The sequence below is a fragment of the Lycorma delicatula genome, chromosome 12 (assembly GCF_047948215.1).
Source record: "Lycorma delicatula isolate Av1 chromosome 12, ASM4794821v1, whole genome shotgun sequence".
NCBI classification, from domain to species: Eukaryota; Metazoa; Arthropoda; class Insecta; order Hemiptera; family Fulgoridae; genus Lycorma; species Lycorma delicatula.
Genome location: NC_134466.1, coordinates 31305499 through 31325404, shown reverse-complemented (window position 1 = coordinate 31325404; position 19906 = coordinate 31305499). Strand labels below are relative to the sequence as shown.

Below are 19906 nucleotides of genomic sequence, written 5' to 3'. Positions count from 1 at the left end.
ATTTATTATACGTTTCTTTTGTGATTTATATAGTGGTGATATTGGTGAGGTTTAAACTCTCTCTCTCTTTTTCTGTTTAGCCTCCGGAGCCACCGTTAGGTATTACTTCAGAGGAATAAGGATGATACGTATAAATGTAAGTGATGTGCAAACTTGTTCAATTTCAGGTCGACCAATCCTGAGATGAGTGATTGATTGAAACCCAACCACAAAAGAACACAGGGGTCATAAGAAAATTAATAGTGAATTAATAATGTACAATTTATTGTTTTCGTAAGTTACGAAAATGTAAAAAAAACGTATATAATGATAATATTAATATTTATATAAAAGATAAAAACTTTTATAATTTAATAAAATAATTATGTGTTCAAATCGACAAAATATTGGACGAAACACAATTCGAGCCAAGAGAATGAGAGAATATTATGAGAATGCAGAGGAAGAAACACCACAACGAAATGAGTTACACATGTTAAATATAATACAAAATTTATTTAATTCATACATTCAAATTTAGCAGTAACAAACCGGGTCAACTAATATAGGATAATTAAAGCGGGTGTAGGTGACAATTTTGTATTAAGATTACAACGCGGGTCATACATCTAATTCAGTTCAGCCGCCGAGTTGCTACGGCGTAACAAATACACATACATACATCCTAAATACATTACACTCCCTTTTGGGCAGTCGTGTAAGGAATTAATAGGGTATAAACCACAGTGAATATTTTTTAAAAGTAAATTAAAAATATTTTTATTTTTCGAGGGTCTAAATTTATTGTACTAAAAACAGCTGTTTTTAAATTCATAAGATTTTTTTGTTAAGTTTGTTAGTAATAAATATTGATTTTTCTTTCATAAATTTTATTAAATGAATTCTCTAAAAATAAAATTTTCTACAAATTTTGATAATAAAATTTACGCCTTTGTCATTTAACAAAGTTACTGTACTTCAAACCTAAAAAAATGTTTTCCGTCACCAAATTTTTCTGTTGGATATCATGAAAACTACGGGAACACAGTTCTTGGACCTAATTTATTCGATATTCAGGTCAAAAAACATAAGAAACTATCCAGTTTGTCCCTAATATGGTGAAATTTCATTAGGGAAAATGAAATCCGTGTGAAATTTTCACTAACTCAATAACAAAGCGTTTTCCGACATAAGTTTGTATGAACTTTTTTCCTTATTTCAAGCTCTAAAATCAGTTTCCAGATTATTTTCCTCTATTTTTGAATCACCGGCATATACGAGGTGCGACAATAAAGTAATGAGACTGATTTTTCGTTGCAAGATGTGGTAACCCTGCAGCTTGCGTAGGCACACCATCTTTGACCTTGGTCTATAAGCTACTTCTAGTCCAAGCGACACATTGATGCAACTGCTCAGTCGTGAGTTGTGCTGTAATAAGTGAACACGTGTTTATATCCCTCGTCACAGCTTTTTGGACATCTTGTGTTGTTTGAAAATGGTGTCCCTTGACCGCCATTTTGACTCTTGGAAATAAAAAAAAGTCGCACGGAGCGATATCTGGTGAATAAGGTGGCTGTGGTAGTACTGAAGTTTGTTTTAAGGTTAAAAATTGCTGTACTGACAGAGCAGTATGGGATGGGGCATTATCGTGATGCAGAATCCAATTATCAGCAATGTTGGCACGGACACGAAGAACTCGTTTACGAAGTCTTTCTAAAATTTCTTTGTAGAAATATCGGTTAACTGTTTGTCCAGGAGGCACCCACTCTTTATCAACAATTCCCTTGGAATCGAAGAAGCACACAAGCATGCATATTTCACTTTTGTCTTTGACATGCGAGCTTTTTTTGGTCTGGGTGATTCCTTTGAGCACCATTGCGAACTTTGGCGTTTTGTCTCTGGATCGTATTGAAAAACCAACCTTCATCACCAGTGATAACACGGCTCAACAAATCTGGATTGATTTCCGTTTGCTCTAGCAGATCGGCTGCCACATTTTTCCGTGTTTCTCGCTGTTGTTGTGTGAGATTTTTGGAGACCATTTTTGCACAAATCTTTCTCATACCAAGATCTTCAGTTAATATTAGACGAACCGTTTCTCGATTGATGTTGAGTTCTTCTGCGATCATTTTCACGGATAATCTTCTATCAGATCGTACGATTTCACGCACCCTGATCAAGTTGACATCTGTCCGTGAGGTTGATAGTCGTCCACTGCGGTCTTCATCTTCAACATTCGTTCTGCCTTCACTAAAAATGTTATGCCGCCGAAAAACTTGAGCTCTTGACATAACCTCTTCTCCAAAAGCCTTCTGAAGCTTACCATAAGTTGTCGTCGCGTTTTCACCCGATTTAACGCAAAAAGAAATGGCATACCGTTGCGCAATATTTTGCGGTTTCATTTCTGTGATGAGAGACACAAACACGTGTTCACTTATTACAGCACAACTCACGACTGAGCAGTTGCATCAATGTGCCGCTTGGACTAGAAGTAGCTTATAGACCAAGGTCAAAGATGGTGTGCCTACGCAAGCTGCAGGATTGCCACATCTTGCAACGAAAAATCAGAGTCTCATTACTTTATTGTCGCACCTCGTATATATATATATATATATATATATATATACGAGGTGTGATATGATACGCCCGGTAACGTATTGATTCCAGCGCGGGGTCGTAAATCTAAATCGGTTCAGCCGTTGAGCTGCTACGATGGAACAAACATCCATACATACACCCTAAATACGTTACACCCCTTTTTGGGTAGTCGTGTAAAAAGGTATAATTAACATCCTTGTCGATGAAACAAACAACGGAAGGATGCAAGTGGATATTATACCCTACTATTCATTGTACAGCCTTGAAATCAGACCATTGGTGCTGGGCCTTTCTATTTAACTGCGAGTATTTAATATTTTTTACGGCTGTATATTTTTTTTTAGTTTAAGATAGTCGTTGTTTAGGATTGCCTATGATAAAAATACTATAAGAATAAAGTCCAGCTTTTTAAGAAATTCTCAACATTACAGTACCTTACACTGCTTCTGATAATCAGCTGTGGTAAGATTCAAAAACCGTTTTAATTATTCATATGACCAGAAAATAAATCTTAATACGGGTCTTTCTTGTTAAAAAACCAAAATTATTGAAAATTTGAGATGGAAACATAAGAAATTGCCTCGGATCGTAGAGAATCGTATAAAATATATTCAGAAATATTTTGGATGTGACGTAACAATCATCCTACAATACCTACAAACAAATTCTCAGTAGATTTTTAGTTTTAATTTAATTTTAAAATTACTTATTTCTGACAATCCAAAATTAGTTAAGTACTATCTTATCAATATTAATGACAACATAATACAATTCATTAAGAGCATTAAGTTTTAGCAAGTAGAATGAGTAAAGTATTAAATAAACAAGTGGTTACAACATGTAACTTGAGATAAATTAATTATTAATACAATTGCTTCTTTTTAAATCGGTAATGAAAAAAAAAATCATCATTAAAATAACAAACATTTAATTATTTGGTTAACTATGATATATATATATATAGCTACAAAAAAAAACAACGGTTTCTATGAAACCGATTATGCTTTAGGTGTTATCTAATGGGAAACAACTAACCATTAAATTTTTACTTATAGTGAGCAGATAATCAGATTGGTGGTGATTTATTATCTTTGTAGATCAGATTTCACATGAAACCAATAAAATTATCCCTTAATTTGGATTCTAATAATTTACAGGATGGCTTAATTTTATTAAAGACGCCGAAATCAGGGTGAAATTCTTCGTCAGCCTACATTCACTAACGAAGAGTTTCCGAACCTATTTAAATGAACCTTTTTCTTTATTTTTATCTTTAACGTAAGTCCTGAAGGTTTGTTACATTCGTTGAAAATCATTCCGTATACTTAGAATATTTTTAATAAGTAAATAATAAAAGTAACCATAAAAATAATATATAATTACACATATGAATAAAATAAATGTATAATACGAACAAAATTATTCATGAAAAAAAGTTTATTTATTTTTCTTAATAATAGAAAAACTGAAGAAGTTAAGTATTCAGAGGGAAGAATATCATATAAAGCTCAGCATGGACAGAAAAAAGAAGAAAGAATCACCGAAAAAGAATGATTAAATATTGGAAGGACAGGAATTAAATTCTACTCATCGTGATCCTTCGGTGGTCCAAATAAAAAAAAAAAAAAAAAAAAAAAAAACAAACTGTAGAATAATTATTTCATGGCCATCACATAGCCTAAAAGAGTAATGAAATCAAATAATAATACTAAAATAGAATAAAAAAACAAACTAAGAAATAAAGATAAAAAAAATAATAAAAATAGAATCAATAATTAAATACCTTGTTTAACGAAATACAAGCCAATTCACAATTTACGATGATTGTAAACCATCATTTAAATAAACTTTGAAGTCCATTTTAACATTAAAAAACTTTCAATATAGATTCACAATGAATATTGTAGATTCCGCAATGAAATGATATAAACTTTACTCTGCTTTAGTATTATATATGAAAGATTTTTTCTTTAATAAAAATAAGTACACTTGTTTATAGTACATCAACTACGTTCTAGTCTTAAAGAACAAATTAACGACTCTATTAATTCTCATTACTAGACCCAAGTAAAATTTGTAATAATTCAATTCCTTGTATAATGTAATAAACTTCTATAAATAGTAACAAGTAATTTTTCTACATTACCCAAAATAATTTTTATCACCCGAAAAATGTATTAAAACGGTATAAAATTAATTACATATAGTTCCACTTTTTATAAAACAATATTTTACTCTTTAAATTTTCAATTAAAATAATTTTACGATCTCTTCTCTGGTAGATTAAAACAGTTTCATATACTATTTAAAAATATTTGAAGAGTTAAAATAAAAAAAGGAAGCAATTTAGTCGCTAAAAATAGAGAATAGACAGGAAATTCCACATATTAGAATATATACGTTTCCGTGAAAGACCGAAATTAGAGAGAATGCCAATATTTTCCGGTGAATGTTGACACATACCAAATACATCGGTGAAACATCGAAATATTTGTTTATTCCGACTTTCGCCTGTATATATGGACAAACACAGATAATCTCTGGTGAGGGTCGAAACGATAGCTAGAAGTTAAAAAAATAACCACCCGATACAATCTCTAAGATAAATACATTACAAGAAACCCTCGTATAAAGAAAAGTTAAATTTAAGCCAAACATAACTTACGCTCGCTAACCTCGTCTAATTAGAGTTAAATATGCAAATTATATTATATTGTATGTTATTCTTCAACACTTGAGGTGATCAATTAAATTCACTGCATTCAACATGCACTGATGGTGAAGGTTGAATAAAAATATTTTTATATAAAAATTGAACAAAGGGTAAACCATCTGACCAATTATTTGTGTAGTTATCATTCATCCATGCAATTAACATATTCTGTATATCCTGATTAGTCCTTTCAATTTGTAAAATGCTGAAAATTTGATTAGAATTTTTTTATAAATGCGGTGAATTTGATTAATCGTCTCCAATGTTGAAGAATAACATTATAATTTGTATATTTAACGTTAATTAGAAGAAATTGGCGAGCGTAGGTTATGTTAAGCTTAAATTTGAACTTCTTTTTTTTTACTTTAGTTTCTCGTATCTAATTACCTTAGAGATTGATATCGGGTGATTTTTTTTAATAATTACTGGTTATCGTTTCGATCCCCACCAGCGCTTATCGGTGTTTGTCGACAGATACCGGCGAAAGTCCGAATAAGCAAATATTTCGGTCTTTCACCGACGTAGTTGTTATATGTCGAATTCACCGAAGAATATCGACATTTGCTAGATATCGGTCTTTCATAGTAACATATATATATATATATTTATATATTTTGGTTAAAATTCATTTCTTCTGAGACATTATCTGAGAACTGAACCTCAATGTAGGCTGATTAAATACTACTCACTGTGCGACATATTTAAAGGAAATTATTTTGATTAAAATTATAGTATTAACAATGTACATGTATCTATAGTTTTAAATGGATCTCAGATCTGGTCCCTTACAACAAGATAGGATCAATAATTGCTACCAATTATCGATAATAATAATAATTATTATTATAATACAGAAGAAAATGCTTTAAACTAAAACGAATTCATAAAATTATGGTTAGAATCGTTCTTAAAATAAAGTATTTGCAGAAAAATGCCCTCCTAACTGAATGGAAGTGGGCAGCATATGATAGATACATGAATGCTAATAGCTGAGCCAAGCAATAGAACTAGAAGAAAAGGTAGAACGGAATTTAAAAGGAGATATGAATTACTGAAAAAGTAGGCGATGTGTGGTACACTACCGTTTGAAACAGGATTTGGTGGAACAATATTTTGAAAAAAAGCTTAAATTTTTTTGAATTAAGTAGAATAAAAAAATTTGTAACTATCTTTAAATAAGAAACTTAATTTCCTCCTTAAGAAGCTATTTTTGCTCCTTAAGTATATCAATAGTTATTATAATTACTTGTAACATACTGTACAAAATGAATATCTGGATTTTAAAACTAATTAATATCTCTTAACTTTAACTTACGGTAATAAATTACAAATGAAATGAAAGAGTAACTTTTACAGTTTTTCCCTAGAAGTGTTCAATATGAACATTCTGACACCCGCAGGAGAAGACACCTGTCTTTTGACGATCCCGGTCGCGACCGGGACGTCGGGAGGTGGTAGTGTTACCACCTCCGTTCCTTGCCCTAACGGGCTTTACTGGAGATCTCTTTCAGACCCTCTAAATTTCATTATATATCAAAGTTATCGGTTTGGTCTCCGTCAGAATTCCACCGATACAAATGCCTCGGCAGACATTTCCATCAGCGTGTAACTCAACTTGATTATCGCCTTTGTTATAGGTTTCTTCCAAATTTTTGTTTAAATTAACTAACTAATTAACCGTTTCGCGGAAGCACGATTCCCAGGTCTAACTCTTAGCACCGAAGGACACAAAATAAAAATTTCCCATTCATTACGATAACAATTGTTAAATTAATAATTTTACATTCATTAGAGTTTACTAAACAATTTTTTAATTCGTACCTCATTTCTATTTTCATACCTCTTGAATAAGTGCTGATCGCAACGACGACAATACTGTCCTACAAAAACCCAAATCCATCTTTTAATTTGTCAAAGACACTTAAGAAATTTAATTATGAAATTTTAACAAGAAACAAACAATAACTTTTATCAGGTTCGCTTAAGGGAACGAGGTCATGCCTCCTTTCGTCAAGAGGAAAACATCTAACCTATAATTGATTCGTCCCGTACTTTAACCAGCATGAGCAATGGAAGCTGTAGTTTCTTCAATCCTTTGTCTCAAATCGGATAGATCAGTAGGTAGAGAAGATAATTTCACAAGATCTTTTATAAAACTCCAAAAGAGAACATTACACGGGGTTAGATCGGATAAACTTGGAGACCACTGAAAACAAGCTCTATCGAGTCCACGGCAACTGATTCAACGTTCTAGAAAAACGACAATCAACCGATTCTGTATAGTAATACTATTGAGAAAGCGCATTTATTTCGTTTAATAACTAGTTATAATCTACCACATTTTGGTAAGTTTTGTTTTTAATAAAATTTGAAATTTTTATGTTAGTTTTCGTGACCTTTATACCATTTTACTCGGAATCGAATTTTCTTTGTTTAATACTTTTATAAGTTTATTACCCATTTAAAAAAATTATTTTACGCCAAACATAGGGTTTTTCGAGCCTCAGTTTTTTTTATTTTTTACCGCTGATTTCTCGAAAACTACTAAAAATACAGTTTTGGAATCTATTTTTTTCTCAATTTTTCAGGTCGGATTTCATATAAAACCGCTAAATTTATTCCTTAATTTAAATTCAAAGAATTATAGTCTAGTTTAATCGAAGGTGCAGAAAACGGGTCAAATCTTTCTCCAGATGACACTCACGCTAACAACCGTGTTCGAACCTATGTTTATGAACTTTCTTCTTTATTTTCACCAGTAAAACATGTTCTAAAGGTTTGTTACAATCTTCATGAATCGTTCCTATATATACACACTACATTTTTTCAATTTACTGATTAACGTGGCACTTAAAAACGTACTTCATTAAGTTATAAAAATAGTTCATAAAAATTTAACAAAATTATAACATTTAAAAAAATTGTAAGTAGGGAAGAGGGCTGCACCTTTTCTGGGTAAAGAGTTATTTGTTTTTATAATCTAAATCTACAAAAAGAGAATAGATTTGGGGAAAAATACGATTTAAAAAGCGACTTTAAAAAAGAATTTTAATTTAAAATCAGTCTTCTAGATATTTTCTTTTTAATTCTTGGACAAGAATAAAACATTTCTAGAGTAAAAAAATTAATAAAGAAATTAAGGAGTCGATCTCCGTGGCGGAGTGGTACCGCCTCTGCCTTTCATCCAAATGTCCCGGGTTCAAATCCCAATCTCGCCTGGCATTTTTCATACGCTATAGAATTTTATTCTCATACCCCACGCACAAGCTTTAATCTTATGTGGCGAATCATCAAGCGAAAAATAAAAAATTAATTGCTGTAAAAATAATTTAACAGGTCCTTCGCATCCTCTTCACTGGAAGAAATTTTCTTTTGGGAGAAATATTCTTCGTTTTCTAAGGATGCATTTAACTAAAAAATTGTACTGAATCAAAAATATAATCATTTGAAAAAACTTTCCTAGAAGAATATTTAAAAAATTCGAATAAGATCCCCGGACCGTATGGAGGAAAATAATTTTTTTATTTATTTAATCGCTACGGATGATGAATTACACACAAAATTTTCAAAGACCAAAAATTAAAGTAAAAATAACGTTTTATATATAAATATATACTCGGGTAATCAAAAAATTTCCAGCCTCCGTGTCTCGGTCTTTCATCCGGAGGTCCCGGGTTAGAATTTCCGTGAAGCATGGCATTTTTCATATGCTACAAAATTCCGTTTCCATATCCCAGGCACAAGCTTCAAGCTTATGTGGCAATATCATCCAGAGAAAAAAAAATAGGTTCCAGCAATTTAAAAAAATCTGATGTGGACACCACATAACTTCCTTCTACCCCTATTAAATTAAATATACAATTTTTGTAATGAAAAGTACATAAAATTTTATTTCATTAATAATTTTTGATATTTTTTCTTTTTTTTATTGTTATTATTGAATTATTATTTACCGTAATTTTTTTTTACAATTAAGGTTAATAAATCAATATATTTAAATTTAAAAAAAAGAAGATGAAGTTTGATTCGAACCGATGTACCTTCTCCTTGTAAGATCCAAATATTTCATTAATTAAAGTTTTATTTGGATATAACTTTGAAACCAATGTAAATAAGTACCCCTTATGATACATCGTTGAAAAGCTCTCAATAAGGGCTTATTACTGCAGTTAAGTAAAAGTCCAAAATCTAAATGTTTTTGGATTTGGACTTTTTTGGAGGCTTCTGGTTCACTCGATTACAATCAAAAAGGGAGGTGCACATCTGGATGTTACAACAGTCCTAAATCCAAAATTTCAACATTCTACGGTTAATCGTTTTTGAGTTATGCGAGATACATACGTACATACATCACGCCGAAACTAGTCAAAGTAGGTTCAGGGATGATCAAAATGGATATTTCCGTTGAAATCTGAAAACCGAAATTTTCCGCGATCACAATATTTCCTTTACTTCGTATAAGGAAGTAAAAATCGTAACCGAGGAACTACTAAAGATAATCAAAGGAGTATTTTTTTAAAAAATTCGCCAACTCAAAAAGTTTTTTATTTACCTTAGGATGTTTTCAATATGAGCTCCATTGTTCGCTCTGCAAGCATCCACCCGATAATCGACTACTATCCAGGTTCGCTGGATCATCGCAGGCGTAACTATGGCAACAACAGCGGTGATCCGTTGTCTTAAATGTTGTACACTCCTGATTTTTTTCTCTGTAGACAATGTTTTTTTTTAACATATCCCCATAGGAAAAAGTGTAAGGATGTCAAATCTCGGCTTTTCGGGGGCCGAAGTACAGGACCAGCCCAACCGATCCACCAATTAGGGAATCTTTCATTGAGAGGCGTCGAACGCCTAGGCTAAAATGTGTGGGCGCACATCTTGTTGAAACATTACAGCAGCGTTACTTTCTTGTTCAATATGGTAAACTTGCGGGAAAACGTACAATTGTAGCATATTTAAATAAACATTCCCTGTGATAGTAAAGTCATGAAAAAAGAATGGACCGATCACACGATCCGACAGCAAACCGCACCACAGGTTAATTTTTTGAGAATCTCTGACGTAATCAGTGATTTCATTGGTTGCTGAGATCCACATATTCTATAACTATGCCGGTTGACACAATCTTTGACGTGGAAAGTCGCTTTCTACGCGACTAACAGAACTCATATTGAAATTCTAAGCTTTGCAAAAAAACGTTTCGAGTGGTGAATTAAAAAAAAAAAAATACTGGTTTGATTATATCTAGTAATATTTACTGAGATACGATTTTTTTTAAATTGCTGCAACCTTTTTCGATGATCTGTACTTATATATATATATATATATATATATATATATATATATGTATTAATTTCAGAAGATCCAAACGTGTATATTATTTGGTGAAATGTTTTTTTGTGGAAGTTTTATTTCCTTAGAAATAGATTTTAACAAAAGATTTCAAATTATCAAAAAAATAAATTAAATAAAACTTCGTTCGTAACATTTCGAAGTTATTGCACAATACGGTGGAACAAAAACACTCAATGAATTTACATTAGATCACTTCATTTTAGATAAGTACTTCTTAACAATCAATATTACTATCAAATAATTAAAACCTAAAAAAAAAAACTTATTCACTGAATATTAAAACTGTAAAAATTAGTTTTGACGCTTTTTTAAATGATTTTAGAAAAGGAAAAAATTCTCATATCGACTTGAATATTAAAAAAAAATAAAATAATTCGCAAATAGATATGAAAATTTTAGAATTTATGAGAAGTTTTAGATCCTTTCATTTAGATCAATAACCAAATAACGCATCTCCAAGACATTTATCCTTTCGTCAACAGAAAAAAATAAATTTGCATAATCTTTATTAGACAACAAATTTTATTTTTTTAATAAAATTGCCATCTTTCGACATAAATATTAATTTATAATGCATATTTATTTATAATTCATTAATAATGTAGATTATATTGTAATATTTTATAATTAAAAAAAATATTTTACCAACTATGACTGCAATTTTGAGTATGCCTTTACTAAAAACAAACCGAATCAATCACTCACCTGGTATCCAGTTTCAAACTATAATCTACATCGTTAATGTAATATATAACTTAAACATAAACGCACACATCACGTTGTATTTATGTTATGATGAATATTTAACGTTATTTACTGCATAATTCCATGAATTAGCCTTGATCGTTGAACAGTGAAAAAAGATAAATTTTTTTTCTTTTAATATGAATTAATATGAATTATTTAAACGCACTATATAAACCCATTGCAGAACTTTGTACAACTAATTTTAAAAATCCTTTTTAAAAGATCTTTCATAATTTATCAACATATAATTACAGCTTATTTTATCTTATATACAGAATTAAGTTATTACGATTTTAAAAAAAAGATTAATTTAAGCTTTTTTTATTTAACATTCATTTCCTATATTTTATAATAAACACAAAACTATTAAAATAATAGTTTACTTTAAATTTAACCAGTTACCGCTTTCCATGATTAATCATAAGAACAATTTTTGAAGTATTTTATTTTTTTTTAATTTAGAAAATAATAAAAACAGACAATTTATTTTTAATTGATAAACAACGCATAAACATGCTAATATTTAATTCTTAATTGCATTTTTAATTTTTATTAATTAAAGTACATTAAAAAAAAAATTCAGACGATGCTGATGATGCGAAAGCGCTAAGTCTATGGATTTAAAGTAAAATGAGTAAGAAATAAATTACCATTTATTTTTTTAAAATAATTTTAAATTTTACGCGTACAATTTAAACAGCTTTCTTTTGTTAAACCCGGTTCTACGAATGTTTTTTTTACTGAATTATAATGTTTATTCTTAACAAATATTCCTTTAACAAAAGATTAATAATTCCTTCCTAATTTAGTTTTTTGTAAGATAATAATTAACCGGTCAGTTGGTTATACCTTATGGATTCCTACTGCGGTCATTATCCTCATGTTTGTGAGAATGATAACTAACAATTAAAGTCTATTGATTTTTATAAAAATTATTATATAGAGATTTATTCTGAGTAATAGTTTGGTCAGCACAGGATACGAAACAATGAATGATCTGAAGTATGGGAGTTTCAAGGTATTCAGCCCTCAAATTTAAAAACAGTAGTTGTGTCCTTTGTACGGGTAAAATAATATTTTGCACGGTTCTTAGCGCTTACCCGATAAACACCACTAGTTGGTGATCGTATTTGGTTTCTCATTTTTATTACATGTTTTTTAATTAAGCTAACCTGTGCAGCTAGTCGCGTCGTACATAGTAACAGTGGTAATTACCATCCTGGTTGAGTCATGGCGTTATATACCGTCGCATATTTAAAGCCACAATAACGAAAAGAGATACAGAAATAGATAAACAGACTGTTTTTGTAGAAAATTTTGGATTTAGGATAATTGTAACATTTAGCTGTGCACCTCCCTATTTGATTGCAATCGAGTTGACCAAAAGCCTCCAAAAAAGCCCAAGATCCAAAAAAATTTAGATTTTGGACTTTTTCTTAACTGCAGAAATATGCCCTTATTGAGAGCTTTTCAACGATATATCACAAGGGGCACTTATTTACATTGGTTTCAGAGTTATATCCAAATAAACTTTAATTAATGAAATATTTAGATCTTACAAGGGGAAGTTACATTGGTTCGAATCAGACTTAATCTCCTTTTTTTAATTTAAATATATTGATTTATTAATTAATTAATTATTTATTAATTTTAACCTCTGGTTCTAAAAGAATTTTTACGATAAATACTAATTCAATAATAACGATGAAAAAAAGATATGAATAAAATCAGAAGTTATTAATGAAATAAAATTTTATGTAATTCTCATTTTAAAAAAAAATGTGTATATGTAATTTAATAGGCGTACAAGGAAGTCATGTGGTATCCACTTCAGGTTTTACTCTTTAAAGGGATGAATGATACGCGAGGTGCACAAGCAAAACGTAGGCACACGTGATGAATTGATCACTTGCATTCTCAACGCTGCTGCTGTTCTGATCAAGCAACGGAAGATATCAATAGGCTGATGATAGAAAATGTATGGAAAATACTTGAAAAGTGCATCGATGTCAATAGTGGAATTTTCGAATATTTATTGTAAATTATTTACTATTTATATCTGTTTTTAAAATACTTTTAATTTATTCTTCAAAAATATACTCACTGATTTACACCGTATTAACGTAAATATTACCTATACTTTACTTAAGGATGGTTGTATATAAATATCGCACAAGGAGATTTTGTGCAAAGCATTTGTCTTAACAAAACAATAATACGTAATAATGTATTTATGCATTTTTGTTTTGTTTTTATGAATATGGTTATATAATTCTGATTTTCATTCTATTAAAAATAAAGTCCAATTTTCTTTTGGCAAAAACGAGCTATGTGTAATTTTATTTTTGTAACTTTCCCCAACATGGCTCGTTGTTTTTGATATGTTGGTGCTCCATCAAGTTGATAATAACATTTCAATTCGTTTCGCCAGGGAGAAATTTTCAAGCACTGTAAGAAATTCATTGTTTAAAAATCTAGATAATTTCTCCCCGTGATATGTTTTTTTTCTAATATGAAAGGACCGATTAATTACAACTATTTTTAATTTTTACAAATTCATAAATCTTTTTTTTAAGTTTTGTTTTTTTTTTATTAAAGGTTCATTTTTGTTTTTCATCGACTTTATACATCAATTTTCTCAGAATTAAATTCTCTAAAAGCTTTTATAATAAAATTTACGCATTTATTAGTGATTTAACATAGTTATTGTACTTAAAGCTAAAGAAAAAACACAAAAAAATGTGTTTATCGTCACGGAAGTTTTTCTGTTTTACGTTGTATATCGTGAAAACTACGGGAGAAACAGTTCTGGAACATCTTTCATTCGATTTGTCAGGTCAAAAACATAACAAACTAAGTTAAAAATTTCAGTATGACCTCATTTCAGTGGGTGAACAGAAATTCGGACGAAATTTTTCGCTAGCCGTAACACGATAACAAAGCGGACATATGTTTGCATGAACGTTTTCCTTATTTCAAGCTATAGAATCGCCGATCTCCATGGCGAGTGGTAGCGTCTCAGCCTTTTACCCGGAGATCCCGGCCGGGCATGGCATTTTCACACACGCTACAAATCATTCATCATCTCTTCTGAAGCAATACCTAATGGGGACCCGGGGGTTAAAAAAAAGTAAACAAAGTTGTAGAATCAATTCCCAAATTATTTCCCTTTTCTCTTGAAATACTCTGTATAAATGAAATTATAAATATATATGTATATATAAAACATTAAACATTTTGAAGGTTTAAAAACAGAAAAGATTAAAAAAAAAACTTTTTTTAGTTTATGAATAAAAATTTAATTAAAAAAATGTGAATAGTTTATAATAGTATAAAATAATTCTATATTGTTTCTGTAATGAACGGGTGATTTCTTTTTTAATTTATATTAGTTCAGTTAGATTAGGTTATTATGAGATAAAGGTAGTACTATACACTAGTGAAAGTTAGTTATGTAATCGATTATTACTTTGAGGACTGCTGTTACAATCTTCCAGTTGACTACTATTATAAATACATATTTACATCTTTTAATACGTAAGCTGTAAAGACTACATAGCTCGTTTACACTAACAACTAATAATAAAAATAATTGTTATAGGTTAGGTTACACAGTATTATTCAGTACTATGTACGTGTAACAAAGCGTAGTTTATGAATACATCTGTTAGTTATTTGTTCATTTGATTCGATTCGTATGAAAGCATGTGATGTTTTTAAGAATCAACATTCATACACTCAGTACGTTCACAACAAAAAAAAACCACGGCCGACCTCGTGGCTGTGTTAGACAGATACTGGTAAATGTAATAACACGTAAACTACAAGAAGAAAGTGTAAGTCACTTTACTGGTGGAAAGAGAAAGCTGGAAGGTGAAGTAAGGTAAGGTAACAAGTGAAGCTGTTTTACCAACGTACAAATTCTTCGGTTTTACAAAGGATATAAAAGAGTTAAATAACGCATTAATAAAATTATAATATATTATTTTGCATGCACTCGTTACCAAAAAAAAAGAAGCAATACGCAAGTATTTTAGAACATAAAAACTAACTAACAAAACGGTTTCATTTAAATTATTTCTTTATTTATGTATTACGTAATCATGATGTATGAATCATATTCATTTTAATTAACATCTATACGACACTTTACACGGATGTTGCACAACATAGCAATTTTACTTCCTTGTGGCTCACAAAAAAATAAATAAATACATTTATCACATAAATTCTATATAATTTTCAAATTTATCACATGAATTCTCGCCAATGAATCTGACTGAAAGGTTTATGATATCGTTGAATCCTTCCTTACAAAAAACAATTCCGAGAATTCTTACTCATTCTCATACGCCTAAAAAAACCTAATCCTTCTTAGATGGCTCCAGTTCGTTTTTATTTCGAGTTTTAAATTATATTAATAGAACCCTTATCTTGGCGTTTTTTGTTAAACAGTAATTATGAATAGATACAATCAAGACTTAAATGTTGTGGCGTTAGTTACTAAAAAAAATCGGGAGGGGGGCTGTTACGGAGCGCACGGCCCTTGGTTTAACATGAAACGTTGCAGACCTTGGATGAAGTTCCTCCGAGATACAGACCGATCAACTTATCAGTAGAGTTAAATGCGAGAGCCATTTTTTTAAATAAAACTTTAAGTCTTCAGTGGAAAATTTTAGTTCCTTAATTTGGTCAACTCTACAGATAAATTGGTCGATCTGTATGTCAGCGAGTCACTTTTAGTGTATTGGATTGAAATAAAAACGAGACACTGACTGCTAACTAATTTTAATTTTAACGTAAAACAGACACGTACATGATGTTTATTTCGACTAATATTCGACGACAATTTTGTTCAGCATTGGTCTATGATATGAAATAAGAAACGTAAGGTATAATAAGCAGCGGTAGAGGTGCTCGCGCCGTTAGCGTCGTTCACTGAGCGCGACTTGTCAGCTTTGCGACGCTCCCGAAACAGACATTGGAGTACCTGTGCGTGGGCCATAACCTCCCCTTTCCAACGATATGCGTAATTTATATTCCCATCAGACTTTTGCGCGGGCTGAGGCTGACATATTGAATTTTTATACTTTTTTACAAGTTTACTTTAATTTTTTACTCATAACTATTGTCCAAAATAGACTTATTACTTAAATCGATCTGTCTCAACAAACTCTAAACACAAACACACGAATCACCGCGCTACCAAGTCTAAGTCGTGAGCTACACTAAATGAAAATGATCGAGAGCACCAGTTTTGACCGATCTGCGCTGTGCTCCCTCCCCGCCAACCCGCTCGCCAGTGACACAAGTCGTATAGATTAAAGTTGTAAACTGATACCGCATTTACGTCTCTGAGACTAATAGAAAGTTATTAAGGCAGGACGATATAGACCTTTTCGTTACGCTAAAAATTTCTGTTCTGGTACCCGTATGTTTCGGAGTCATTTAAAAGATGTTTCATGACAAAAGTTTAGTGAGAGTTTTCGCGATATAAAATTAGGCTGTCAAATTATTGTTTGGCGTTTCTAAATATAAATCAGGAAGGCTGTAATTGATAAATTAAAAATTGAAAATCTCTCTATTACTTAAAAAAAGATGCCATCTATTCCAAAATAAAGTAGACAAAAGAACTATTTTCGCGTACACGGCACAATATTTTGATTAATAAGAAATGTCCTTATATTTAACTTTCATTGCCGTTATTAATAAATTATCGATTAATTTTTAAAAAAATGTCATACCAATACATACTAATAATTTAATTTTATTTTGTCTTCAATCATTTGACTGGTTTGATGCAACTCTCCAAGATTCCCTATCTAGTGCTAGTCGTTTCATTTCGGTATACCTCCTACATCCCTAACAATTTGTTTTACATACTCCAAACGTTGCCTACCTGCACAATTTTTTCCTTCTACCTGTCCCTTCAATATTAAAGCGATTACTCCAGGATGCCTTAATATGTGGCCTATAAGTTTGTCTCTTCTTTTGACTATAGTTTTCTAAATGCGTCTTACTTCATCTATTTGCCGCAACACCTCTTCATTTGCCACTTCAAAAATCCGCCCATCTGATTTTTAACATTCTCCTGTAGCATCACATTTCAAAGGCAATAATTTAATACACTAATTAAACTATTATGTTTTCTTTTACAAGGCCAGTCCTTGTGATGTGATTATTTTAAAATGATACTAACTAAAAAATCTTGAATATTTTGCACCTTCTAAATATTTACAAATAATATCTATTCAAATAATTTTAATTAAAACCATTCAGATTGTCATTTTATTTTGTATGATTTTATTTAAAATTACAGTAGTATATATATATATATTTATAATATAATATGTAATATATATTTGGACTTAACTGTTTTTTATAATTAATTTTGTAAACTGACACTATTTTAATCAAGATTTTCCCTTTCATTCTTCCAGGAAAATGCCCCACAATTTCAGTTTTTCAAGATAAAATTGTTAATCCTACACTGATTAAGATATTTCCATCACCCATGGTGTTGTAAATGGATGTTTCTTTAGTAATATGGCCCCAAACTGGATGGATTATTTTTGTTTGTCATCCAGCCATTTTCCTTACCATACATTATCTTATCTCTGTTAGAATTCTGCAGGTCTAAATCAGATACTATAATTAATTTGGAGAGATAATGACCTATGAAGCAAGTATATTTTTGGGTAATATAGTGGAAGTGTAGCTCATCCTACGAATCGGTTTGTACTGTAGTTAACGATTCTACGGTTTCTCAATAAGCCAAGTTATTGTTCCTATTAGATAAAACTGAAATTCAAAATCTTTCCTTAAATAAAAATATAAGTAACGCTAAATTAAATGTTCTACCTCAAGTACTGAGCTATGAGGTGATAAAGGAAGTACAACTAATGCATTTAAAATTTTGGTTTCCAGAAACTGATATGACTAGTATCAAGCCAAATTGCCTTAAATTTATCTCAGCACTGAAAATGAGAGCTACACATTACAACTAGCTTGGCTGGATGTCGCTATAATTTTGAGAACATTACTCACTTTGTAGTGAATTTAACAAATTGAGTTATAAACTGAGATTTAATTAATAAAATTAAAATATATGATCAAAAAATAGTATTCTGTAAATATTTTAGCAGTTGAAAAAATATTTAAATTCAGTAAAAGAAAATCTATTTTATCTCATTCACCACTGTTGTGACTGTTATAAACTGTTTTAAAAATTAAAATTAAACCTTTGTATGATGTTACAATTTTACATAATGAAGATAAATTTTTTATTTTTTTATTTTATAATTAGGGGATGCAATTATAAGAACTGAACCGTAAGATAAATTGTGTTCAAATATCAATTATGAAAACCTATAAGTACATCATTCAATTTTTGTATTTGAAACTACTTCAATGTAAAACTCTTATAATATGACTGGAAGCAAGATTTAGATTATTACTAAAGTAATCTACTGAAAGCTAATGTGAAGTATAAGTAAAGCTACATCTGTTTTTATATATATATACAGGTGAGCAACATAAACCCCAACCCATATCGTAACTGCTGCAGAATCGGAAGGTTATGTTGGAATGAAATTTTATGATGATACGGATAAATAAAATAAGAAAAACATAAAATGTAATTTAAATGTGGCATTTATTTACCTTATTGTTACAAAAGATGTTCAAAATGACCACCCTGGGTATCGTTGCACTTTTGTGCTCGACTGATCATATTGAAAGTCATCTGACGCAAAACGTTGTGTCAATTGCGTTGATTTCTCGTAGAATGTTCACCTTCAGTTCATATTCTGCAAATTAACATGGCTAGATAAATGAAATCATGCCTCGTCTGACATGAAATACGATATCCGGTCTATCTGTCCATCAACAATGTTTTCGAGAAGCCATTGCAATAATCAATTCGTTTTGGTTTGTCTGTCTCCTTCAGTTGTTGCACAGTTGTAACACGATATGGTTTCAATTTGAATTCGTGAAGAATTTTACAAGATGTGTATTTTACATCAGATTTTTGGGATAACTTGCGTAGTTACTTTTTTGGACTGGCAGTAATTCTTTCAATATCGGCAATGGCCTCTGGAGTTCTAACAGAAGGTTGCTATTTCATTTTGCATTTGAAACCGAACCTGTTGTATGCCATTTTTTAACTAAACCATATATGCTACTCTTCGGTGGGATACGGACATTTCGAAATTTTTGTACGAATACTTGACGTGATTCTTGAAACAAATGACCTCAACTACAGCTATCCTGTCTTGGATTGAATAAGACATTTTACACAAAAACAACTGCACTCACAATACTGTACTTGTCAGTGCAAATGGCTGCAACAATCACTAGTAACATATACATCCACTAGTCGCGCTAGTTGTGTGAGAATCTTTCATAAATAGTGTTGGGTAGCGGTTTCATTATGGGTTCAGCTTTAAGATCCTCACGTTTTCTTTTTCCTGTTTAGCTTCCGGTAATTACCGTTCAGATAATACTTCAGAGGAT

The 19906-nt window shown here is 30.7% G+C and overlaps 2 protein-coding genes across 4 annotated transcripts in view; one reads left to right on the top strand and one right to left on the bottom strand.

The window, feature by feature from the left end:
* The window catches only part of LOC142333291 (ATP-binding cassette sub-family C member 4-like), a 124722-nt gene extending 113287 nt beyond the window's left edge, over nucleotides 1-11435 (bottom strand). Inside the window, exon 1 of one of the 3 annotated variants that reach the window (XM_075380313.1) lies at nucleotides 11351-11435. The gene's annotated coding sequence lies outside the window, so the exon portion shown is untranslated. Of the gene's footprint in view, nucleotides 1-4360; nucleotides 4466-11350 lie in introns of those variants that run through there. The other 2 variants (XM_075380314.1, XM_075380315.1) reach the window with 2 other exon arrangements.
* Nucleotides 7-19906, top strand: part of LOC142333292 (protein takeout-like) — a 43678-nt gene continuing 23778 nt past the window's right edge. The window contains exon 1 of the mRNA XM_075380316.1: nucleotides 7-136. The gene's annotated coding sequence lies outside the window, so the exon portion shown is untranslated. The remainder of the gene's footprint in view (nucleotides 137-19906) is intronic.